General features: G+C 37.3%; 1 long non-coding RNA gene across 1 annotated transcript in view; it reads left to right on the forward strand.

Moving 5' to 3' along the window:
- LOC106973369 (uncharacterized) overlaps nucleotides 1-21,545 on the forward strand; it is an 83,827-nt gene extending 62,282 nt beyond the window's left edge. The window contains exons 3-4 of the long non-coding RNA XR_001429984.3: nucleotides 17,757-17,839; nucleotides 21,500-21,545. This is a non-coding gene — a long non-coding RNA (uncharacterized LOC106973369). The remainder of the gene's footprint in view (nucleotides 1-17,756; nucleotides 17,840-21,499) is intronic.
- Nucleotides 21,546-27,397: the final 5,852 nt, after the last annotated feature.

Genomic DNA, 27,397 nt, shown 5'->3' on the forward strand with positions numbered 1-27,397 from the left:
AATGGTTGCTGCACTGAGGTCCTTGATTTCCTCACCCTATGCCTCAGTTGCCTCATCCTCTGGAGTGGGCTTCTTTGTGACACAGCAACAAGTAACTCATGCCTGGTCCAGCAGGGGGCCACTAAAATCTCACTACAGCACTAAAGTTGGGATCCATGTTTGTTGGTCAGTGCTTATGACATAAGGATCTTTAAATATTTTCATATCACCTCTGCGAATAAGATGTTCAGTGCAATTTGTTTAAAAATATCTAAATACCCACTAAAGACCAATTACATTATTTGTGGGATAGCAACGCCATGAAATATTCTGACACAAAGAAATAATGAGGTAAATTTATATGTAATGATATAAAGAAATAGCCACAATATATCTTAAATTTAAAACCCATGTTGTAAAACATTTATGTTGTGATTCTGTTTATACATTGTAAAAGGCTCTATAAATAAGATATTTTTAATGTACATAGGAAGTGTCAGGAAGCATACATACTAAAGAGTGAACTGGGTAGTGGAAGTCTATGGAGGTAACAGGGACTCTTACTTTTTTTTTTTATTATTATTCCAGTAAAGTTAACATACAGTGTTATATTAGTTTCAGGTGTGCAATATAGTGATTCAACAATTTTATACATTACTCCATGGCTCATCATAAGTGTTCTCTCTTTTTTTTTTAACATTTATTCATTTTGAGAGACAGAGACAGAGCGCGAGCAGAGAGAGACACAGAATCAGAAGCAGGCTTCAGGCTCTGAGCTGTCAGCCCAGAACCTGATGCAGAGCTTGAACCCACCAACCGCGAGATTCTGACCTGAGCCAAAGTCAGATGCTCAACCGACTGAGCCACACAGGCGCCCCGATCATAAGTGTACTCTTTATCTAGGAGCCTCTTATTTTTACTTATATACTTTCATATTATTTGTTATTTTTTCCTCTTTCTTTTAAAAAAGCATCTGTATTGCTTATAAAATAAAAATACTTTTTAATTGGCATGAAAGTATTTACCATATCACATATTTTTGAGTCCCCTTAGTCAGGAGTCCTGAAATTTTCCATGGACCCTCTTGCAGTCTAGTTAAGCCTGTGAAGTGTTTCTCACAATAATGTTTTTATATGTTTAATGTAAAATACATAGTAGTACATAGGAAACTAATTATATTGGAATACAATTATCAAAATATTTAAAAGAAAACAAATTTGTGATACAGTAATAGAAGTGTGTTTATTGACACATTTGATAACAATATCCAGGAGCAGGTTTAATAACTAATGTAATTTCAAAGAAGTAATAAACATAAATGTAGTTTGGGATATCTATAACAATTACAGTGTGGTATGAAAATATATATAACTTCTACTCATGACATAGTTATAGATAACCACTAATACTGCTGTGGTTTGTTGTTTACCCTCATAATTGGAGGAAATGTTAAATTTTAGTTAACTTAATAAAAATACATAATTTTTCCCATCCAAATTTACAGAACCCCTGAATTCTATCCACAGACCACTTGAGAAACCATGGGTTCCAGATACATAACTTGAAAATATTAGTCCCTCATTTAAAACAAGTTTTATGTCATTCGGTGTAGCTATGTGCTCCCCTTGTTTAAAGAGAGTCCTTTACAATTGTGAGGTAAAGAGAATGGAATCCTCAAAAATTGTTCCCAGATCACTAGCTTCTTAAATAGACCCTTAATGTAACAGTTTATACTATGAAGTTAGCTCAACTTTTCAAAGTACAGCATATCTACAATATTTTATTTCTCTTCTATCTCTACTTTCCTATTCCCTTTATCCCCTATCTGTACACTGGCTTCCTTTTTACCTCTTCTCTTTACACTAGCATTTCCCATCTAGCTGTTTGGCTCTCTAGTCTTCCCACATGTTTAGATTGTCTTTTAGCTTGTTTTAGTTCCAGCTCTTGATCTTGCTTTCAATGGTGGTTATAATTAACTCCTTATAAATCAAGATGTTAACCCTTACCCGCTATTGGGCATGCAATTTGAAATAGTATTTCAGTAACAGGGGTGGATTTGCATTGATCCATTCGCACTACAACAGTCCCCACTGTGACTAATGATACAAAGGGTCAAGGTGACTGGGATTAGTGGTTATGGCATCAGTGGTTATAGAATAGATCAAATTTAACAATCCTGCATAGGAACCTTGGATTGACCCTGTATTTTGACATAATGCTTTCTAATCTGAGACTTTAAAAAATATTGCTGCCCAAAATTACTCTTTCTCTGAAATTATACCAAATAGTGTTAGTTCTACTTTTTCTTGACAGTTTTAGAACTGAGTTTGTATATAGCTTGTGTTTGGTTAGTGTGTGTGTAAGTGTGTGTGTGTGAGTATATGTGCATGTGTGTGATGTGCTTTTAAAGATGGTTGTGACTGATCACGGTGGAGAATATGTAAATACATTTTGATTTCAGAAAATACAGGTTCTAAAATCAAAGAGGTTGGGAAACAATCTCTTTTGAGTCCCAAAAATAGTGTAGCTCTATAATCATGATCCAAAATCTCTTGCTGCTTCGGTACGCAATGATTTCATCCATTCAGAGACTTGTTTGCGTACTTTTTTTTTTTTGCATACTATAAAATCTGTCCTTATAATTTACCACTTTTTAAAAGTTTATTTATTGAGAGAGAGAGAGAGAGAGAGAGAGAGAGAGAGATTGAGAATCCCAAGCAGGCTCCGTACTGTGAGCACAGAGCCCCATGTGGGGCTCAATCTCAGAAACTGTGAGATCATGACCTGAGCCAAATTCAATAGTTAGGATGCTTAACTGACTAAGCCACCCAGGCTCCCCTACCACCCTTTTTTTCAACTAGCTTCTGTTCCTTGCAACCAAGTATGTTCTGAATAAGGTGTTTTGAGAAACACTTAGAATTCTCTCTTTCTCTCTCTCTCTTTCTCAAAATAAATAAATAAACTTAAAAAAAATTCTCATTAAATTCCAGTTAGTTTACAGTGTAATATTAGTTTCAGATTTAGAATTTAGTGATTCATTACTTACATTCAACACCCAATGGTCATCACAAGTGCCCTCCTTAATCCCTATCACCCATTTAACTCATCTCCCTACCTGCCTCCCCTCCAGTTAACCCTCAGTTTGTTCTCTATAGTTAAGAGTCTGTTTTATGGCTTGCCTCTCTCTTTCTTCCCCCATGTTCACCTTTTTTGTTTCTTAAATTCCAAAGTGAGTGAAATCATATGATATTTGTCTTTGACTGACCTATTTCACCTAGTATAATACACTCTAGCTCCATCCTCATCGTTGCAAATGGCAAGATTTCATTCTTTATTATGGCTAATATGGCTTTAATATGGCTAATATGGTGTTATATACACCACGTGTTTTTTATCCATCATCAGTCAGTGGACATTTGGGCTCTTACCATAATTTAGCTATTGTTGATAATGCTACTATAAACATTGGGGTCCATATATCCTTTTGACTCAGTATTTTTTCCGGTTTATTCTCTTTAAAACACAGTGTTTTAATTCCTTCTTACACAAGACAGTTTTCTGATTTTAATATGCTCCATACTGATTAACATCTAAAAATCACTTGTCTACCTCCTAAAGCACTGCAAAATGTGGCTTGTCTTTTATGAGGTGTGTTAAATGTGTCTTCCATTTCTTTGGGCTGTTTATGTTAAATCAGTGATTACTTCTCTGAAGGGATCATTCTGAAAACAACCAGTTCAGACTGACTGTTACATTAACATAAAAATGTCACTCTGAACTGTTACATTAACATATAATTTTTTTAAAACATTTATTTTTGAGACAGAGCATGAACGGGGGAGGGGCAGAGAGAGAGGGAGACACAGAATCGGAAAACAGGCTCCAGGCTCTGAGCCGTCAGCACAGAGCCCCATGCGGGGCTCGAACCCACGGACCGCGAGATCGTGACCTGAGCTGAAGTCGGCCGCTTAACCGACTGAGCCACCCAGGTGTCCCTAATTTTTTTTTCTATTTTAGCAAGATGTAATCTAATCCTTTTAAGATGGGAAAGCATTAAAGTTGAATTTTATTTGTTACAAGTGTGCTTAAGTAATATGATGACGATATTTTACTAGAGGCTGATATTATCACCAAATTATATACGCTAAGCTCTTACATACTATGTAAACTATGAAATGAAAACCTTTTCTATACAATTCTTAGGTCAAAAGAAACAAAAGTATAGACATAAGATAAAAAATATATAAGATATATGGTATTCAAGGTGGGTGTGAATCAATATGCAAATCCAAACCTTGCAAGAGGTGTCTATTCATCTTTATCTTTTACCACCACAGATTCACAAAATCCACCTAACCTTTTTATATTTGGCTCATTATAGATACTAACTATACCTGAAACTACATCAGCAAAAGAACTGAAACTTCTATATTACCTATTATACATTGCCTGTGTCTTTATCTTACCTCCCTCTCCTAGAATCTGTCATACAGCACACATTAAAAAAGAAGCAAATATAGTTAGTCATTAGCTCAGCTCTGCCCTCCCTGGCTTTCAGAGAAAAAAAATTATTCCCAATTGGTCTCTCTAGGGAAAAAAGTATTTTAATAAATCATATCCCAAAGTGTGTTTTGTGGGATGGTAATAGATATTAAAGGAAAGGGTTCTATAGCCAAACTGGTTATTAGGGGTCGTTTTATTCATTGCAGAATTTTTTTCAGACTTTAAGTTGCGATAATATGCTCATTATAATCTCTCTAGCAGGAATGAGCTATTGCATAAAAAGTTCCATGATTAATTTGACTGGAGAACCTATTTTAAAAGATATCATCTTTTCACCTAAACAGCAAGTGGCACATCTTGGAAAACACTGCTTGGACTCTTAGACACATCAGTTATAACCTTCTCAAAATTCAAACACAGGTTTTATAGGGAAATAGCCCCTCTCCCTATTATTAATACATATTCATCTTACAAGCAAACTGTTAAAACAGGTCTTAAACTTACATGTGTGGATTTGAAAAAAATGATCCCTAGAAAACACTGGATTTATGAAGAATGATTTTTTTAAAGAAAAATTATGAAACCAAACTCAGTTTTATACAAAGAGTGAAAGGGGGAAAAAAAGCCTTCTCAAGTGACCTGCTTTAAAACAATAAATTGAATCACTCTAAACTCTTTAAAGTTTTCTCTGTGAACCAGTTCTTAAACACACATTCTTCTTTTTCCTCAAGTGAGTTACTATCTCCTCACTACTAGACATCCCAATAGGAGGCATGTTTCCTTTAGAGATAAAGCTAATACAATGCTCAAACACATTTTTTTTCAGTTGTTCCAGAATCAATGCATTTTAGGAGTAAGATTTTTTTTTAATAACCATTAATCTATGATTAGGTTTTCCTATGTTTGGGAGAAACTTTTAGCCAGCAGTAGGAATGCCTAAAGGAAATGGACACTAATTACCTTATTTGTTTATTCAGTTAACATTTGATGATTCTACTTTTACTTACTATTGGCCTATATACTGGGATGAGGGTGAAAAGACAAGCCACAGACTGGAAGAAAATCTTTGCAAAACCTGTACCTGATAAAGAACTGATGTACAAAACATATAAAGAGCATTTAGAACTCAACAATTAGAAACCAACAACCCAATTAGAAAGTGGACAAAGGTCTAAACAGGAATCTCACTAAAGAAAATATACGGATGGCAAATAAGCATATGAGAAGATGCTCAATCTCATATGTCATTAAGGAATTACAAATTAAAACAATGAGACACCACTATACAATGATTAGAATGATTGAAATCCAAAACATTGACAAAACCCAATACTGGCAAGAATATGGAGCAATAGGAATTCTCATTCATTTCTGGTGGAAATGCAAAATGGTACAGTCACTTTGGAAATTCGACAGTTCCTTACAAAGCTAAACATAGTCTTACCGTAGGATCCAGCATTTATCCAAATGAGTATTTATCCAAATGAGTCGAAAGCTTATGTTCATACAAAAACCTGCACACGAATGTTTATGTTCCATTTATAATTGCCAAAACTTATAAGTAATCAAGATGTCCTTCAATAGGCGAATGGATAAGCAAACCCATGGTACATCCGCAGTAGGGAGTATTATTCAGCAATAAATAGAAGTGAGCTAACAAGTCATTAAAAGAAGTGGAGTGATCTTAAATTTACATTGCTAAGTGAAAGAAGACAATCTGAATAGGTTACTTACTTAGGTTACTTACTATATGATCTCAACTAGAAGACATTCTGGAAAAGTCAAAACTCTAGGGACTATTAAAAGATCAGTGGTTTCCAGAGCTTTGGAAAGAGAAATAGAAGAATAAATAGGTGGAAAACAGGATATTTAGACCAATGAAACTATTATGTATAATACTGCAATGGTGAATATATGCCATTATTCATGTTTCAAAACTCATAGAACTATACAACACAAAGAATGAACCCTAATATAAATTAGGAACTTCAGTTAAAAATAATGTATCAATATTGGCCCATCAGTTACAGCAGATGTATTACTGTTATGCAAGAGGTTTCTAATAGGGGGAACTGTATACAGGATAGAGGGGGGAGAAGAGGTATATGGGAATTCCTTGTACTTTCTGTTCAAATTTTTTGTAAACCAAAAATTGTTCTAAAAAGTAAAATTGATTAAAGTTTGAAGACCACCAACTTGTAACATTACATTATGGCAAGGACCAGTATTTATGGCTCTTAAAAAAAAAAAAGGACACATTCAGAGTTGAGGACATAAACCTTTGTGGGAGACAAAGACAGTTTATGCCACAGGATGGTTATATTATAATATACTATTTATTTTTTATACCATTTTCTATACAGAAGACTCTTCTTTTTTTTTTTTAATTTTTTTTAACGTTTATTTATTTTTGGGACAGAGAGAGACAGAGCATGAACAGGGGAGGGGCAGAGAGAGAGAGGGAGACACAGAATCGGAAACAGGCTCCAGGCTCTGAGCCATCAGCCCAGAGCCCGACGCGGGGCTCGAACCCACGGACTGCGAGATCGTGACCTGGCTGATGTCGGATGCTCAACCGACTGCGCCACCCAGGCACCCCACAGAAGACTCTTCTTGAATGGACCATGAATATAACTTTGATACTGATTCCTCTATTTTAATATAGACTGTAAAACTTCTTTTAAGTTACCTTTTGTTCCAAGTTTCTTTTCAATCACTTCAAATCTAAAAATGATGGGAAATGTTTTGGGGGTTTGTTAAGATTAAAGCACCCTTTGCCCCCTTTTAAGAGACCTCCGACTGGTACTTTAATTCTAAGGGAATGTACCCACCAGTTCTGGGATGTCTGCCCTGGGAGGTTAGCTAGTGGTTGACTTCTTACTATACATACTCAATCAGTCAATGATTGGCCAGAAAATTTCACATTATTTTGTACCACTTGAAAGCAAAAAAGGAGGGGAAAAATTCCCCAAATTGCTGTTTTCAAGTGTCCAAGTGCAATTTCAAGTAACAATTGAGTTTGACCAGTTTAGTACAACCCTGAAGCTCAAGCTGACTCCAAACTCGTCTTTAATCAAGTTAACCACAGCATGCAGCCAGTAAAGGAGGCATTTGCCATTATGTCCCTCCTTATCAATACAAAACCCTACTCAATTATTTAACTTCTCACAGCACCCTTAGCAGCCCCAGACTTCCTCTTTTGCACCTCTCAACCCATTGCAATCTAAGTGATTATATAAATGTATTTCTTTTTTTTTTAATGTTTTTATTTATTTTTGAGAGAGAGAGAGAGCGTGTGCGAGCAGGGGAGGGACACAGAGAGAGAGGGAGACACAGAATCCTAAGACAGGCTCCAGGCTCTGAGCTGTCAGCCAGAGCCTGATGTGGTGCTTGAACTCACCAACTGTGAGATCATGACCTGGGCAAAGTCAGACGCTTGACTGACTGAGCCACCCAGGTGCCCGTATAATTCTATTTCTTAGGACGGTAGGTCATGAGAACAGAATTTAAAAATGAGAACTTTTTTCAGAATACATGGAGTTATTTTAAGGTGTGTTTTTCAGCAGATAGTAAAAAGGACAAACCAGAAACTTGACTAGGTAAGAGCTTTGTTCCAAGAATTCAAATTCTGAGGAAGCTTATTTTAATATTTAAGGAATGTTGACAGCATCTCTTAGTGACACAGAATTCACTCAAATTTCCCTTTTGCCACGGGTTTGAGGTTGAGCCTCTGGTGACATTGAGATTTGTAATATGGAAACTTCTTTTAAATGAAAATTCTTTATTTTTTCCTAGAGGAGATGGTAAAGAGTTCCCCATAAGCCTCTTATAAAAGAGCCATTGGAAGAAGGAGGAAAGGAAGTAACTAATGGGGGTAAATCCATTTAAAAAGAGGTAATGAGGGGTGCCTCAGGGGCTCAGTTGGTTAAGCATCTGACTCTTGATTTCAACTCAGTCATGATCTCACAGCTTGAGAGATGGAACCCTGCAATGGGCTCTGTGTTCAAAGACATAAAAAAAAAAAAAGGGGGTAGTGAATAATCAATGTGAGAACATTAAGATGTGAAATAAGGACTCTGGATTTCTATGTATTTTTACTACAGCTTTTGTAGATTACTCCACATATCATATAATTCATCCATTTAAGGTGTACAATTCAATGTTTTTTAGTTTTTAGCATTTTCACAGTTTTGTTCAACCATCACCACACTCTAACTTTAGAATACTTTCATCCTCGCTAAAAAAGTCCCATATCCTTTACATATCAGTCTTCATTCCCCACCCACACCTGCCCCACCTAAGTCCACTTTCTGTCTCTGTAAATTTGCTTACTCTGCACATTTTATATGAATGGAATCATACAGTATGTGGCCTTTTGTGACTGGTTTCCTTCACTTAGCATAACGTTTTCAAAGCTCATTCATGTAGTAGCATGTATTAGTACTTAATTTCATTTTATTGATGAATAATATTGCATGTTATAAATATCACATTTTATTTATTATTTCATAAGTTGATGGACATTTGGGTTATTTTAGTTTTTTGGCTATTTGAATAATGCTTCTTGGAACATTTTTATGCATGTTTTTGTGGGGGCATATGCTCTAATTTTTCTTGGGTTAGATACTTAAAATTGGAATCACTACATCATATACTAATTCTGTGTTTAACTTTTTAAGGGACTGCTACATTGTTTTCCAAAGGAGCTGCACCATTTTACATTTTCTGCCATCAATGTATGAAAGCTCCAAGTTTCTCCAAATTAAATCTCTCTCATAAATTAGCTTTCTCAAAAGCAAATGTATTAATGTATTCATGCATGTTTTCATATAGGCCTACAAAGTAAAGAATTTGGAAGAAAAAGGCCAAGGTTTTAATAATAGTTATCTCTAGGAATCATGATTGCACGTGAGTTTTTTCCTCATTTTTTTTTTGCTTATTTATAACTATCTTTGTAAAAACAATAAGCATATATAGCTTTTTTGTTTTAGAGAAAAAACATGATCATCTTGCTAGTAGGACCCATAGCACTCATTCTCAGTCTGGTTGATCATTAGAAACACCAGAAGAGCTTTAAAAAAAAAAAAACAAAAAACAATGTCTTAGAGCATCTGGGTGGCTTAGTTGGTCAAGTGTCCGACTCTTGATTTCAGCTCAGATCATGATCTCACAGGTCATGTGTTTGAGCCCTCCATCAGGCTCAGCGCTGACAGTGAAAAGCCTGCTTGGGATCCTCTCTCTCCCTCTCTCTCTCTGCCCCTCCCCCACTCATGCTCGCTCTCTCTCTCTCTCTCTCTCTCTCTCAAAAATAAATGAATAAACTTCAAAAAATTAAGAAACACTACCAATGTCTTGACCATCCTTCCTTAGAAATTCATATTCAGTTGATTTGGGAATATTCTAATGTGCAAGCAGATTAAGAACTATACCCTATACCTTCATATCCACACTGTCTTATTTGTTGAGTTTTACTGAAGGGGAAAAAAAGAAAACCTTACAGACTGGCAGTCTCCTGATGTGAGTTTAGTCCAGGCCATTTTATTTATGGTTTGCAAGGTATTATCTTTACTGGGTTACATCTGGAGAGGCTTCCTTAGTATCAAGAGGCTACTTCAAGAAACATGTGAAGAGGTGTCCCAAACTTTCTTCTGGCAAGTGTCATGGGAAGATCAGAAACTTAATGTTGAAATGAAACCATCTGGCACTTAAGGAGTTTTATACCTATAGTAAGGTACAGTTTTAAGCCCTCTTCAAAATAAAGCTGTCATTGACTTCATGGATAATAATATTTAGACAATGATTTGTCATGCAGTCCTTTGCTGCATGGTAATGAGAGATGTACAGAAGCAGTCTGGGGATGGGAGAGAGAAGATGGAATTAACTCCATAAGAATATGCATCACTGAATATTCTACATATGTTGTCTTTTTTTTTACATAGAATAGGTGATTGGAGAGAAACTGGGTCCATTAAAATTCTTGATTCTGGTGTCTACTGTAAGTAACATACTTCTTGAATGAAGAACAAAGGAGTCAGTTTCATGACTGAGTAATGGGGTATTGTGACATTATGTGTCTGGTATCTTCAAAACTAAGGATTTTTGATGTTCCCTTCAGAAGGATCTACTCCTGAAGCACCTGAAGGCTTTTAACTTAAAAAATTGGAAGCATACATTCCTTGATAAATCTTACTCTTGGTTTCTGTCTAAGCTCTATCTGGTGGGGTGAAAAGAGAGGGTAAAGAGAATGGTTGTCTTTTTCTATGACAAGGGGGAAATGTGCTGCTGAATTTAAGCAGTGCTTTTCACAAATGTCAGTTAGTTTTGGAAGAATTCTTTTTATCCACAAACCAATTTTCATGAGTTTTAACTATGTACAAAGTACATGGTAATTCTGTTGGTAAAGCCAATAATGAGTGACATTATTTAAGCCTTCAAATTCATATGATCCAGAAGAAAAAATACAACTCCTCAAGAGATTATTAAACAAAGTAGAATATGAAAATTTTCATATCAATTATATATAATAGTTCTTTAAGATTTCTAAGAATAAAGACAGCACTTTTGGAAGTGGAAGATGTTCAATGTTTTTCTAGCATAGTCTCAATGCTAAATTTCCCCCCACCATCTGGAAAGTGGTACTAACTTTCAAATGAATCTACAATCCCTTCACATTCTATTGAAAGACTTTTTGTTTATCCTTTTCTCTCACTGCACTAGGTATCATTATTATTTCTATGTAATAAATGAGAAGTGTTTTTTTTTTTAGTTTTCTGGCTCCTGCTAAAAATAGCCAAATTACCTGTAAATTTAGAATGTTAATTTGTAATCACATAGAACATTCATATCAAAGAAGATGCAGGATTCTTCTCCTGATTAACTTTGGAAGTTCAAACTTTTTAATGTTTAAACACTATAATAATTCCAATTATTTATCAAACTCTTTCACTTTGTTTCTTCTCGTGTATTTATCTTGTTGTAAGTGTATTAGCTCATTTAACATTCAAAGACATCCTATATGTAATTTTCTAGATTCATTTTCATCATAATTCCTGTAAATGCAGATACTACTTTGTTTATATCAATGTGTTTTTTAAATTATAAAAACCAATGTAAAAAAAAAGACTGGTAAGTGGCTGTTTCATCTACTGTATTGGCTGAGTTTAGTCCCATCCTCAATTCACTCTTTTAAAGATATCTCTTGTAAGTTTGTAATTTATACATTCTAGTTCTATTCTTCTAGTAGTTAACTATTAAATAGTAATACATACTTAACCAAATAGGTTTTGAGGTGAATCACTAATTCTATCCTTCTCTTGAAATAAGACAAGGATCTTAAAATGTTTTCTACCATCCCACATAACATATGTATGTTATTTCTATTTTATTTTTTAAAATGTTTATGTGTTTTTGAGAGAGAGACAAAGAGAGAGAAAGAAAGAGAGAGAGGAAACACGAGTGAAGGAGGGGCAGAGAGAGAGGGAGTGAGAGAATCCCAAGCAGGCTCCACACTGTCATTGCAGAACCTGATGAGGAGCTTGATCTCACAAACTGCTAGATCACGACCTCAGCCACAAATCACAAGTTGGATGCTTAACCGACTGAGCCACCCAGGTAACCCTGTTTTTAGTTTATTTTAATGTTGTACATGCACACACACACACACACACACACACTTTATTTCTTATTTTTAAAATTTTAAAAATATTTATTCATTTATTTTGAGAGAGAGAGAGAGAGAGAGAGAGAGAGAGAATCCCAAGCAGGCTCCACACTCAGCACAGAGCCCAACATGGGACTCAATCTCATGACCTGAGCTGAAACCAAAAATCGGATGCTCAACCAACTGAGCCACCCAGGTGCCCCTATTTTATTTTTTAAGTAATCTCTACACTCAATGTGAGGTTCAAACTCACAACCCGGAGATCAAGGGTCACATGCTCTACCAACTGAGCCAGCTAGGTGCCCACCCCACCATACACACTTTAAACATCTAAACCTAGATTTATCAACGTGCTTTGAGTTTTTGTTTGCTTATCATTGGTTATTTCACCACACCGTTTCCTTCTAAATTCAATTTCCTTCTTGCTGAAATATATTTTTGGTAATATTTTAGTAAGGATCTGTAAATATAACCTGTCTCAGCCTTTGTAATATTAAAATGTTTTTCTTCTTAATTTAAAAATTCTAGTCTTTGATGTTCTAAAGTTTCACCACACTGTGTCCAAGAATGGATTTTTTTTGGTTACCCTGCTCAGAACTATCTGCTCCTTGAGTACAAAGATTCATGGTTTCTTTCATTTTCAGATTGCTTCTCTCCCAATCTCTTATTCTGGAGAGAATATCTATTAGATTTATTAGACATGTGTCAGAGAGTCTCATTTCATACTCGTGTGCGCTTTTTAAATTTGTAACACAACTTATTTATCAATGAGCTCATAATTAATTGAGGAATACCATGCATATGGTATATTGGGTGCCGTGTTACTTAACTCCATATTTATTTATATATCTATAAATCTATCCCACTGCACTTAGATGAATTTTCAGATCTGTCTTCAAATTTACCAATTTCCTCTTTATCCATGTTTAGTACATCCAATAGTTCATATACTGAGCTTTTCCCTTCAATTATTACATTTTTCATTTCTAAGATTTCCACTTTACTCTTTTCCAAAACTGCTTCTCTTTTAGGAGATACTGCCCTTATAATTTTTATTTCTTCCTTGTCTATATATATAAACATTTGAAGCAAATTTATTTTCACACTGTTTGCATTTTCTATTGCTTTTAACATGTGAATTCTCCTGTTTGTTGAGACTCCTGGATCACATGGAAATCTGTTTCCTTGAGTGCTTCAAATTTTAGTCAGAATCTGTGTTCAGATTAAAAGTGTTTTCAAAGGATGTGTTATGATTCAGAGTTGTGAAATCATTATTGTGGGTAGTTTTATGTCTACCTCTGCCAGTCCCATGATCTCTCAACCAGTTTTTACAATAATTTCATAACTTAATATTATTTTACCAAGTGTAATATGTGAATTCAACCCTCTATCCCCACATAGTATCAGTTTAGATTTCTCCCAGATGATTAGTTTTCAACCATGACCTAGGACAGGCAGACCATTTTTTTTTTTTTTTGACAAATTCCCAGTCCAGTGGAAAGAACTTATCTAGTTCCTTCCAGGTCCTTGGTTTTATGCTGAGAGTGCAACTATAGCCTTCCATGCCCCCAGGTCAGCAAACTTAAATTCTGTCTTCTTTCCCAACTCTCTATGCTCAAATTAAAACCTCAGTGACTTAGAACATCCAGGGCCAGTAGCCTCATGGCCCATCTGGCTTTAGCTTCCATTCATTGCTTGGGCTTCAGATTACCTCTATTTCTGGCACCATGTGGGTGTTTTTGTTTGTTTTGTTTTGTTTTTCAAGCTGAAATATGGATATGCATGGTTTTGTGGTTGCTATATTCTATTCGGTAGTACCACCTGGAGCAACAGGAGGGGAGGCCAGTCAGCCATAACAACCAGAGAAACGCAGTTTCATCTATGTGGTACCACATAGATAATTTGACTGCCTCCATACCTTCTGCTTACCTACATTTTTACATTAAATAAACCAACAGGTCACATAGGCTGTCCTAAAAATGCAGTTTGAGTCCTGTTGCTCTTGCTCTGTCTTCACATGTCATGGTTGACAGAGACTTCTAGAGGACAAGCACTGCACCACATGCAGATATGCACGAGCATCACAGGAAAACTGAAATAAGAACAAACTTAGAGTAGTGTGCATAGTATTTCCGAGGGTCCTATTTGCAAGGAAAAACATTTTTTCCTAAGTTGGCAGCTTTCTTCTTCACAACTGTATTTCATAAATTCAGACTCAAAATGCAGCCCTCTTTTTGGTTTGGCAGTAATTGGTGTCTTCATATTATTTCTCTGCTTCTTTAGAATAAACAAGAAGTTTTGCTCCTGCTTTTGCCTGTTGTGACCAAATCTCAAGAAACTGGAGTGTCACTGGGCACTAGCCACGGTGATTTGGCCCAATACTTGGTCATATGTTATCCTGAAATATATCGTGAAATATAATAAAGAGAATTTTTTTGTGTATGTGGGTAGGAGGGGTAAAATTATGAACTATAAAACCAGAGTGACAGGAAGGTGCTAGGAGAAATGTTCAAAACATTGGTGTGATTTATGAACATATGGCAAACAGATGTGGTGGAGTAATAGGGACCCCCATGTCCTTTTATAAATTGGATCACATTTGTGTCCTTCCCACATCAACCTAGCCTCAGGTTCATAATATGCTTTATTAAAATTCCCTGCAGGGCATATGGATGATTAATAATTGTTGATGACAGAAATTTGGTTTTGGTAAGCTGCACAGTGAAAGATAAATACAACGAGGCTATTTTAACCTCTGTATATTAAGCTTATTAGAGTAAGTCTTCTCCGTAAGATGGTCTGTGTTGAGATTGTGTGTGATTTATGGAAATGTCACCAGTGACCCTGGTTCTGGAAAAATTCTTAAAATCTCTTTTGTTGTTCTCATCATTTGAGTTTCAGTTGTCACCAGGGAAAATCATTTTTGGAAAAAAAGCATAATCAAGAGTGGTTAAAATAGCCTTCAAATAAAATAAATATTGGGTAGCTATCTAGGAATAAAAATACAAAGACAGCCTTGAGATGGATATTAGAAATAGAAATTTATTTGTAACAAGTTCTGAATGTGGTGCGGAAGAGAAGCAAATAGATAGGGAAACATTGGAATATTGGCTTTTGATTCTTCCCCCGCCGCTAACATGTCTGGAACATTTGGATAAGCCTTTTCATTCTTTCTACCTTTGTTAAGAGAACAAGTGTTCTACAATTAGTGTCTGTAATACAGCTTGAAAAAAAATTTAATAAAACAAAAATTTTAACAACCATCTATCTGGCATGAAATCCAAACAAGTACAAATGTGTTTCTAGTGAGGAACTCATTTTCCCTTTATCCTTCTCAAGTACTCAAATTCACTTGTTTAGAAGCAACTACTACTAGTTGGAAATTATTAAGAAAAGGTCTTAATCTTATAAGCCAATCTTTCAAATAGGAGCATTGAAATTTACGACAAATTGCATTTAGTAACCTGTACCATTCACCATGAGGTAATGGTCATTTGTAAAGCTGGAAATTATAGTAAGATCATATAATTCCCACTTCACTCAAGTGATATTTTGGGAAAATTTTTAAAAGGATAAAGGGAAAAAAAATCTGAAAATAATGAGAATAATGCTGGAGGTCTGATGATTACTGATTTGTTGAATTTTGCTTTGCCTGGGACTTTGATAGGCAGAACTATAAGATCATGTAGCCCAAACACTCGATTTGCAGTTTCACAAACCCGCATTTTTCCCATCCAATAGTATGGCTGGCAGTTGTCTGGAAGTTGAAAGGAATGATTGCTGGATCAGGGCCTCCTACAAAGTGTTACAGGAATCAGCATGGGGCAAGTCTGTGCTTAGTGTGTGGGGTTAAAATAGAAAAAGAATAGACAACCCCCATGCTTTTCTTCATACCCTCATTTTTCATTCAATTAGGGAAAATTATAAAAACAGTAACAAAAACGAAAACACACATGGTAACAATATCCTAATGTGTTTGAGAAATAATGCAGAAGATGGACTTAACCACCTCAAAAATTTTTGGGAAACTATTCAGGGGTCTAAATGGAAGTCTGGTATTTTGATTACCTAGACAACTTTCCTTCAGTTCTGTTCACATCATCAGCTTCCCTCTCACCTCTATCAGGAATGACTAATACCTCAGTTTTATACTTGTTTCTTAGAGAATGTATAAAAGAGCTTCCCGGAAAAAAAAAAAAAAAAAAGTTAGTGCTGTTGCATTTTTTTGCATCTTTAGTGTGCTTTGTCCTCAGTCTGAAACTGGGTTAACACACTTAGACTCAAATAACTGGCAGGTCTCTTGATTCTTTTTTAAATTGAAGTGCCTTGGTGGTTGACAATTGAAGAATGATTTACAATTTCTGGAGTCCTTTGTGGGTTTGGTTTTTAAGACAAATTCTTAATATTCAAGCTCCTTGGAAGTTGGAACTTCAATAATAGCTAGTCATTTCTAAAATGTGGAATTTGTCCAGTTTTGAGTAAATAACAAACTGATATGTTTTCAAAAATGTAAATTATCACATTCAATTGTCTTGGGAAGCAACAGAGAAGCAGTAGCGTTTTCCTCCAAATTGTAAAATAATTTGATATTAGAACATTTAAAACTAAAGAGAGCAGATTTTCCTGTGCAGATGTCAGAGTCCTGATAGAGTTCTCATTCACTGTAGTGTGGCCCTACAAGGACACCGTAAATCTCCATGTCTTATCAGCTCAAATCTTGAGAATGTGGGAGGGAGCTATATTATGTTGTGCATCTTTTCAGAAAAAAAAGCTAATGTTACGTTAGCTAAGACTTTCAAAAATAAACTCAAATATTCTGGTATCCCATCAGTATAATAGTTTTGAATTACCCTAGCAATGGGACCAGCCCAACTCTCGACTACTCTTAGCTAATGTGAACACAATACTGCCTGCAACTTTGTCTTTCTTAAAACTGGTCAGTAAGCACTGAAGATGTGTGTAAGCTGAAATAACATTTTAATTAATGAGAAGAGGCAACCAGATAGCTAAGAACTTGAAAATTAGTTTGTATTTCATCTGATCTATTCTTATCACCTATAACATTGCTAAATACAGCCTCCACTCATCCTTTCACTGATTGTACAAATAATTATTTAGCACCCTTTACATATGTATTAAGCATGGGGCACCTGGTTGGCTCAGTCAATTAAGCGTCCAACTCTTGATTTCAGCTCAGGTCATGATCTCATGGTTTGGTTCACGGGTTCCAGCCCTGCATCAGTTCTGTACTGACAGTGGGGACCCCGCTTGGGATTTCCCTCTCTCTCTCTCTGCTCTTCCCCTGCTCATGTTCTCTCTCTCTCTCTTTCACTCAAATAGATACACTTAAAAAATTTTAAAGGGAACCAATTAGAATCCCTTTGGAAAAAATAAGCAAATGAAACAGCAACAAAAACCATGGTCTCTGACTTTCAGGAACTCATATTAAGGGAAACAGAAATATAGCTACCTAATAAAAATCCTACACAATATGACTGCCATAATAGAGGTAGGTACAAAATTCTATACAAATGCAGAAAAAGGAAGGACTTGCAACTTCCAGACAAGCTAGAAAGAAGTCACATAAACTGTGTCTCATGTTGGTGTTTTCCAGATGCGAGAAAAGGATGATTCCCTAGAGAGGGCTATGAACAAGAATACAGAGCTGTGAACAGGAGTACTTGGGAACAGATATTGGTAAGGATGCTTGGGTCCACTTTACAGAGTAACCTCTATATCATATTAAGAAATTTACTATATTCGCTATAATTAATGAAGAGTTTTCTAAAGATTTACAAGTAGACGGATGGACATGGTCATATTTGGGTTTATCTAAACCACACAAAACTATAAAAAATGAATTCTGGGGAATAAGACCCTAGTGAGGAAGAACAAACAGGAGGCTATTGAGAAGATGGTAACATGAACAAAGACAACTGCAGGAGGTGAAGGATCAAGAGGAAGGGGATAGAAATTAAGTTCCTCAGCCCCATGGCATGACTGTATAGGTTCATCCTTGTGTCATTCCATGCCCCTCCCCCAGCAAACTCTCTCTCTAAACTGTTCCCACATTCTACAGATTTCCCACTTACCTCCTTTAAAACTTATGACATACTTCAGATATACAAAAGCTGTAAGGACTAACATAATAAACACCTGTGAACCCACTGCCCTGTTTGGAAGCAAAACATTAATACGAATGAAGGCTTCTTTGTGACCCTCCATATTGGCACACGTAGCTTTCATTTATTGACTTTTATTGCTTAGTAATGTTCTATTGTATAAACAAAGATCTATTTATCCACCTTTTATATATGTCACTTTCTTTTCACATATGGGATTTTTTTTAGGTATAAACATAGAAGCAGAATCCTGTCAGATTGTGCATTTTCAACTTCATTAGATATTGCCACATTGTTCTCAAAACAAAAAAGGAAATTTAATTAAATTTAAAAATCAATAAAACCACTCGGTGTTCCGTAATTTCACCAATACTCAATATTGTCAGACTTTTAAACTGTTGGTGGATTGCATCAGGCCTTTTAAGCCACTGAGGATTTTTTGGCTTTTACTTTAAATGAGATGAGAAACCACCAGAGGATTTTGAATAGAAGGACAGTATGATCTGATTAAGGATCATTCTGGCCATGGGGTTGAGACTAGACTAAAGGGACAGAACCAGTTAGACCAGTTAAGTGGCTGTTGCAATAATCTATTCAAAATATGATGGAAGACTAAACTCAAGTGATAGAGGTGGAAGAGTGAAAATTATTAACATGTCTAGACTCTAGATATGTTTAGAAGGTGGTGATATTTTGAAAATAAAAACAATGGATTTGCTATTGAATTGCAGGCAGAGTGTGTGAGAGACTCCCAAGGTTTGGGATCAGTAACTGAAAGAAGTCAGTTGCTGTTTACAAAAGATGGGGAGGAATGCAGGAGGAGCAGATCAGGAGAAAAGATCAGGAGTCAGCTTTTGGGCTTGATATGTTTGAGAAGAATATCAGATACCTAACTGAAAATAGGTTGTCTAGAATGAATATGATAGTTTAGAACTAGGGTATAAATTTTGGAATCGTTATCGTATAGATAGTATCTAAAGTCTTGAGACTGGAAGTGGTGAATCACCAAAACAGTAGTATAGTCAGAGAGGTAAAAAGGTCCATGGACTGAGCCCCATATTTAGTGGGAGTTAAGGAGAAACCAATAAGGAAAACAGAAATGGAGGAAAACCAAGACAGTGGCTGTGCCAGAAGTCAAGATGTGTCCCCTGCTGCTGACAGACTAAGATTATTGAGAACTGAAATTTGATCATTAGATTTAGCAACATGAAAGTCACTACTGATTTCTCAACAGCAATTTTGGTGGAGTGGCAGGGGTGAAAACCCAAGTAAGGGATCTTAAAGAGGACAAAGGAGAGGCATTAATCATCCTTTATATGATTTTTGCTATAAAGGGGAGTAGGGAAACAGGGCTAAAGCTGGATGGTAGATTGGGGTCAAGAGAGGATTTTCGTAATACTGGAACAGCATTAGCATATTTATATGCTTAAGGGAATGATGCTAAAAAGAAATGAAGAATTATGATGCAATAGAGAGAAGAGACAAATTCTGGAATGATGTCCTTGAGTAGTTGACGGGAGATGGGACTATTGGATTAGTAAAGAGAGTATAAACACTTCACGAGTTGTGACCAAAAGGAAGGCAGAGTAAATGGGCAAGGATACTGAGGACTGAAAGATGGAAGTGGTAGTGAGAAAGCAAAGAGTTGGTGGTTTCTCTGTGAAATAGGAAGTAAGCATCAGCCAAGAGTGTGAAAGAAGGACAAGTGTTAGAAGTTCTAATAGAGAGGGGCACCTGGGTTGCTCAGTCAGTTAAGCATCCAACTTTGGCTCAGGTCATAACCCCATAGTTCATGGGTTTGAGCCTCGTGTCAGGCTGTGCTGACAGCTCAGAGCCTGGAGCCTGCTTTGGATTCTGTGTTTCTCTCTCTCTCTCTCTCTCTCTCTCTCTCTCTCTCTGCCCCTCCCTCGCTTGCACTCTGTCTCTCTGTCTCTCAAAAATAAATAAACATTAAAAATTTAAAAAAAAATGTTCTATGCAAAAGCGATCTAGGAGAAAGAAACTGGGAATTGTTCTTTTTGATTTTTAATCTGTCTTGGATCATTTCACTGAACTGGTCTAGTTCTTCCCCAGATCGAGTCACTTTAAACAAGATCTTGTCATTCTGCTCAAACCCTTCCAATAGCTGTACATCTTGCTCAGAGTATAATTCAAAGTCCCTCATATCTCCTAGCAGGCTCTACACTGCCTGTTCCCATATTGCCTCCTCTAAGTTCGCAATTGCTTTTCCCCTCACTCACACCATCAAGGCAGGACAATTGTGTCTTTTGTTCACTACTATATCATCAGCACTTGATGACCTAGCACACAATAGGCACTCTAAATATTTATTCAATAAATGAAGCAACAGCATTTTAAGGATAAATGAAGAAGAATATAAGCAAGGTCATCCAAATTACAGACTTTCTCTAAATGGGTTGGGTTTGTTGGGATGTACAGGTAATCAAGCCTTTTCTTTTTTCTTTTTTCTTTTTGTTTTTTGGGTTATAAATTGGGAAAGTCTAGGACCAGACATGTACTGTGCTGATTTCAATGCCACTGAGAGTTGCATATACCTTTCACTCAAAAAACTTAAGAGATGAGAGTTCTGAATACTTTTTGTGCTACAGGTTGAGCTACATAAAGTTGGCAGATCATGTATACTCAGGCATGGGCTAACATCACCTAACCTCATTCAGTGCAACAAATAGTGCCAAAGTGGATAAAACTCTATGAAATGTATTGTTAGTGATGTTGCTGAGTAGTTTTATTTTATAATGCCCTCATTATAAGACTAACAGCAGAAAATTCTTCATGGAGTCAGAATGAGGAACAGGCTTCCTTTATCATTATTTCATAAACATTGCAAATCATGTTACTGATTCTATTCCTTTCTCTTCTTTGGCTGTTCAGAAATTGAGAGTCAAATGTATGCCTCCTGTTTTTGTCAAGCACTTGTGAGTGGTAGGTTCATGTCTGCTCCTTCCATTACTAAAAATAACCACATAAATAATTAAATACATAAGTGAATCACACATGACTTGGTGATCCAATTCTGAGTACCTGATGTCTAAAAGGAAAAAAGTAATACCAAAAGAAAGGACCACCTCTCCTTCAGGATGTACACACAATTTCTAAAATGCATTCCAAGTACTAACCTTACTTCTTGCTTCATCTTGTTTATTCTACCATGGTGCTCTCTTAAAACCAATTTGATCCCCCTATTTAATTTTAATTTCATTTTGCCCTGTTACAGAGGCTCTCCATGTACAGGAAAGGGATCTGCAAAGGGATCAAAGCTTAGACAGAAGAACAGGTAAATCAGATACAACAGCCATATCCCTTTTTCTACATCAACCTTCACGATGACGGTTTTTCCTTGTTCTTCCAGTGACATTTAGGTTTACACTGGACAATAACCAACATCTAAAAATTTCTCTCTTATGGTGTAGTGGAAGCAGAAAACTTGACCAGACTTTAAATAGCTTATAAAAATAACTGAAAGAGCCTATCCTCCCTCAAACTAGGAAATAAAATGTCACCATGAAACTTTAAACCACAGTTAACACATCATGTTGCCTGGGAGCTAGAAATCATCCAAGTTACTTCCAGTCTTTCCCTTTTATGAAAATTGGTGATATTAGAAGTGCAATAAAACTAATTTTGCCCTGAGGAATAATGCTTGCTTCTCTTGTTGTCATGCTGGAATGATCCACTGGAGAAACCCTGATTAGATCCAGCAGCAATTGATTTCAACCCCATAGGAGGGTTCAGTCTGTCCATAGCCTGCTAAGATTGGTGGAAAAGAGCTAAATCGAGCTCTAACTTCAGGAAGCAGCAGAGTCCCCAGAGAAGTCCAAACAGTGGAACTACATAAAACTTCAACCATGCTTAACCTTATGAACATATCATTATCCCCAGAACCACCAGAATGTCCATCTAGATAATTTCAAAGTATTATTTCTAAAGTTGTGGGGATAGAGATCACTAGGTGTGGAATCAAATTATTCATTATAAATGGAATATTTAGATTCTCTGAAACACATAGAGAAATACACTGCCAATGAGCTGCAGCTCTCAGGGGTTTATACTGCCTAGATCCAGACACTCTCCCCCAGATTCTCTCCTCAACCCTCATTATTTACCAATCCATTCAACTAGTTGGCACTTGGGGCATTGCAGAACACTTCCCTTCCTAATTTCTGGGTTTTCCCAAAATGCTGCTGGTATGAAATTGTAAGAAAAGAGAAGAGGCTCAGAAAGAAAAATCAAAGAATAGATTGTGACTCTGGTCATCATCTTACTAAAATGAGTGTTGAGAATGGGGAAAATGTGAATTTAAGAATGAAGAAGACTAGAAAAAAAGGAGAAAGAAGAGAACAAGAACAAGAACAAGAACCCAAAAGAAGATTGGGTAATCACATCGCTATCTTTTACTACACACCAAAAGTGGATCTTGTGCGAGGTGGGAAACACCCATTCATCCATGTGCTGTGTCACCACACATCTTCACTTTCCACCCCATTTTGGGACAAGGCTATCAGGATCAGCAGAATTAAACTGGCATGAGAACACCAGTCCCTACTTTTTCCTGTAATTTTTTATTCTGCTCTTTTTCTCTACTTTTATGCACATAGTTAAGTGTTTTAGCTCAGCTTCTGATATACATTTTATCTTTGTGATGCCACTAAGCTGCAGAATATGGTTTTTCTGGAGAGGATTCTCTCAATAAATAGATAATTTTATAATATTCACCTCCCATTTCACCAGGATTATTCTTAGGAACAAGAATCACCTATAGTAAGGTGTATTCTCTGTAATTTGAAAGCTAAAACACCTTTTAGGAGAATTTTAAGAGTGCATCTGTTTATCAGAAGAATTAATATCTGTCCTTATTTTTTTTCCATCAAGTGGTTTTATTTTTTAATTTTTTTTAAATATATGAAATTTATTGTCAAATTGGTTTCCATACAACACCCAGTGCTCATCCCAAAAGATTCCCTCTTCAATACCCATCACCCTCCCTCCCACCCCCCATCAGCCCTCAGTTTGTTCTCAGTTTTTAAGAGTCTCTTATGCTTTGGCTCTCTCCCACTCTAACCTCTTTTTTTTTCCCCCTTCCTCTCCCCATGGGTTCCTGTTAAGTTTCTCAGTCTCCACATAAGAGTGAAAACATATGGTATCTGTCTTTCTCTGTATGGCTTATTTCACTTAGCATCACACTCTCCAGTTCCATCCACGTTGCTACAAAGGGCCATATTCCATTCTTTCTCATTGCCACGTAGTACTCCATTGTGCATATAAACCACAATTTCTTTATCCATTCATCAGTTGATGGACATTTAGGCTCTTTCCATAATTTGGCTATTGTTGAGAGTGCTGCTATAAACATTGGGGTACAAGTGCCCATATGCATCAGGACTCCTGTATCCCTTGGGTAAATACATAGCAGTGCTATTGCTAGGTCATAGGGTAGGTCTATTTTTAATTTTTTGAGGAACATCCACACTGTTTTCCAGAGTGACTGCACCAGTTTGCATTCCCACCAACAGTGCAAGAGGGTTCCCGTTTCTCCACATCCTCTCCAGCATCTATAGTTTCCTGATTTGTTCATTTTGGCCACTCTGACTGGCATGAGGTGATATCTGAGTGTGGTTTTGATTTGTATTTCCCTGATGAGGAGCGACGTTGAGCATCTTTTCAAGTGCCTGTTGGCCATCCGGATGTCTTCTTTAGAGACATCTCTAATTGCCTGGTTGACCCACTCATTCTTTAGTAGGGTGTTCTTTAACCTCCATGCTTTTGGAGGTTTTCCAGACTTTTTCCTGTGGTTGATTTCAAGCTTCATAGCATTGTGGTCTGAAAGTATGCATGGTATGATCTCAATTCTTGTATACTTATGAAGGGCTGTTTTGTGACCCAGTATGTGATCTATCTTGGAGAATGTTCCATGTGCACTTGAGAAGAAAGTATATTTTTTTGCTTTGGGATGCAGAGTTCCAAATATATATGTCAAGTCCATCTGATCCAATCCATCATCCAGGGCCCTTGTTTCTTTATTGACCGTGTGTCTGGATGATCTATCCATTGTTGTGAGTGGGGTGTTAAAGTCCCCTGCAATTACCACATTCTTATAATAAGGTTGCTTATGTTTGTGAGTAATTGTTTTATATATTTGGGGGCTCCCGTATTCGGTGCATAGACATTTATAATTGTTAGCTCTTCCTGATGGATAGACCCTGTAATTATTATATAATGCCCTTCTTTATCTCTTGTTATAGTCTTTAATTTAAAGTCTAGTTTTGTCTGATATAAGTATGGCTACTCCAGCTCTCTTTTGATTTCCAGTAGCATGATAAATAGTTCTCCATCCCCTCACTTTCAATCGGAAAGTGTCCTCAGGTCTAAAATGAGTCTCTTGTAGACAGCAAATAGATGGGTCTTGTTTTTTTATCCATTCTGATACCCTATGTCTTTTGGTTGGCGCATTTAGTCCATTTACATTTAGTGTTATTATAGAAAGATATGAGTTTAGAGTCATTGTGATGTCTGTAGGTTTCATGCTTGTAGCGATGTCTCTGGTACTTTGTCTCACAGGATCCCCCTTAGGATCTCTTGTAGGGCTGGTTTAGTGGTGATGAATTCTTTCAGTTTTTGTTTGGGAAGACTTTTATCTCTCCTTCTATTCTAAATGACACATTTGCTGGATAAAGGATTCTCGGCTGCATATTTTTTCTGTTCATCACATTGAAGATCTCCTGCCATTCCTTTCTGGCCTGCCAAGTTTCAGTAGAGAGATCCATCACGAGTCTTATCGGTCTCCTTTTATATGTTAGAGCATGTTTATCCCTAGCTGCTTTCAGAATTTTCTCTTTGTCCTTGTATTTTGTCAGTTTCACTATGATATGTCATGCAGAAGATCGATTCAAGTTACATCTGAAGGGAGTTCTCTGTGCCTCTTGAATTTCAATGCCTTTTTCCTTCCCCAGTTCAGGGAAGTTCTCAGCTATTATTTCTTCAACCACACCTTCGGCACCTTTACCTCTCTCTTCCTCCTCTGGAATACCAATTATGCGTAGATTATTTCTCTTTAGTGGATCACTTAGTTCTCTAATTCTCCCCCTCATACTCCTTTTTTTATCTCTCTTTTCCTCAGCTTCCTCTTTTTCCATAATTTTATCTTCTAGTTCACCTATTCTCTCCTCTGCCTCTTCAGTCTGAGCTGTGGTTGTGTCCATTTTATTTTGCAGCTCTTTTATATCATTTTTTAGCTCCTCCTGGCTGTTCCTTAGTCCCTTGATCTCTGTAGCAAGAGATTCTCTGCTGTCCTCTATACTGTTTTCAAGCCCAGCGATTAATTTTATGACTATTATTGTAAATTCACTTTCTGTTATATTGTTTAAATCCTTTTTGATCAGTTCATTAGCTGTCATTATTTCCTGGAGATTCTTTTGAGAGGAATTCTTCCGTTTCGTCATTTTGGATAGTCCCTGGAGTGGTGTGGGACTGCGGGGCACTTCCCCTGTGCTTGAATAACTTGCGTTGGTGGGCGGGCCGCAGTCAGACCTGATGTCTGCCCCCAGCCCACTGCTGGGGCCACGGTCAGACTGGTGTGTACCTTCTCTTCGCCTCTCCTAAGAGTTGGATTCACTGTGGGATGGTGTGGCCCATCTGGGCTACTTGCACACTGCCTGGCTTGTAGTGCTGGGGATCTGGCGTATTAGCTGGGGTGGATCAGCAAGGTGCACAAGGGCAGGAGAGGGAGGCTCAGCTCACTTTTCCTTCGGTGATCCCCTTCAGGAGAGGCCCTGCAGCACTGGGAGGGAGTCAGACCTGCCACCGGAGGGATGGATCCACAGAAGCACAGCGTTGGGTGTTTGCGTGGTGCAAGCAAGTTCCCTGGTAGGAACTGGTTCCCTTTGGGATTTTGGCTGGGGGATGGGCGAGGGAGATGGCGCTGGCGAGCGCCTTTGTTCCCGCCAAGCTGAGTTCTGACGTCTGGGGCTCAACAACTCTCTCTCCCGTTGTCCTCCAGCCCTCCCGCTCTCCGAGCAGAGCTGTTAGCTTATAACCTCCCAGATGTTAAGTCCCGCTTGCTGTCTGAACACACTCCATCCGGTCCCTCTGCTTTTGCAAGCCAGACTCGGGGGCTCTGCTTGGCCAGCTGGCTGCACCTCAACCCCGGCTCCCTCCCGCCAGTCCATGTAGCGCGCACCGCCTCTCCGCCCTTCCTACCCTCTTCCGTGGGCCTCTCATCTATGTTGGGCTCCGGAGAATCCGTTCTGGTGGTTTTCTGGGTTATTTAGGCAGGTGTGGATGGAATCTAAGTGATCAGCAGGATGCAGTGAGCCCAGCATCCTCCTACGCCGCCTTCTTCCCACTGACCCCCATCAAGTCAGTATCTGTCCTTAGAAAAAAACTTAAATTGATCAAGCATAGATAACAATAATAATAACATATAATAAGAATAACAACAACATAAATAGAGATTTACATGTGTTATATGCTGCCTTCAGCATTTTATGTGTTTTAATTAAATCAGTCCTTATAACAATCCTATAAGATAGATATTACTGTAATCCCCAATTTAGCAATATGGAAACTGTGACAGTCCCAACCGAGGTCCCACAGCCTATAACTGGAATACTTAGGAATCACAACCAGGGAACCTGGCTCTATAGCTTGAGCTTCTTAACCACTCTATTACATTAAAGTAAATATTTGTTGGATGAATAAACAGGCAGATTAAAGAATGAAAGGATGGTTAAATTAAGTAGTTTTTAGATATAGTTCTTTTTGAGAAAGATTGAAAGAGCACAAACTGGGGAAAGGCAGAGGGAGAGAGAGGAGAGAGAGTCTCAAGCAGGCTCCATCCTCGGCGCTGGCCTGATGCAGGGCTCAATCCCATGACCCTGGATCATGACCAGAATTGAGATGAAGAGTTGGATGCTTAATTGACTGAGCCACCCAGGCGCCCCAGATATAGTTCTTGATATGTATTTGGTTTCTTGATATGTATTTTGTTGAACTAAAAACACTTGTGTGTGTGAGTTTTAGTAATGTCTAGAGATCCAGAAAAGCACAAAGAAAAACCCTCTATATCTTTGTGAGTGAATGTGTTAGTATACGTGGCAGGGGTGGGGAAGGGAGGGAT

This window comes from Acinonyx jubatus, chromosome F2 (assembly GCF_027475565.1).
Source record: "Acinonyx jubatus isolate Ajub_Pintada_27869175 chromosome F2, VMU_Ajub_asm_v1.0, whole genome shotgun sequence".
In the NCBI taxonomy this organism is placed as follows: domain Eukaryota; kingdom Metazoa; phylum Chordata; class Mammalia; order Carnivora; family Felidae; genus Acinonyx; species Acinonyx jubatus.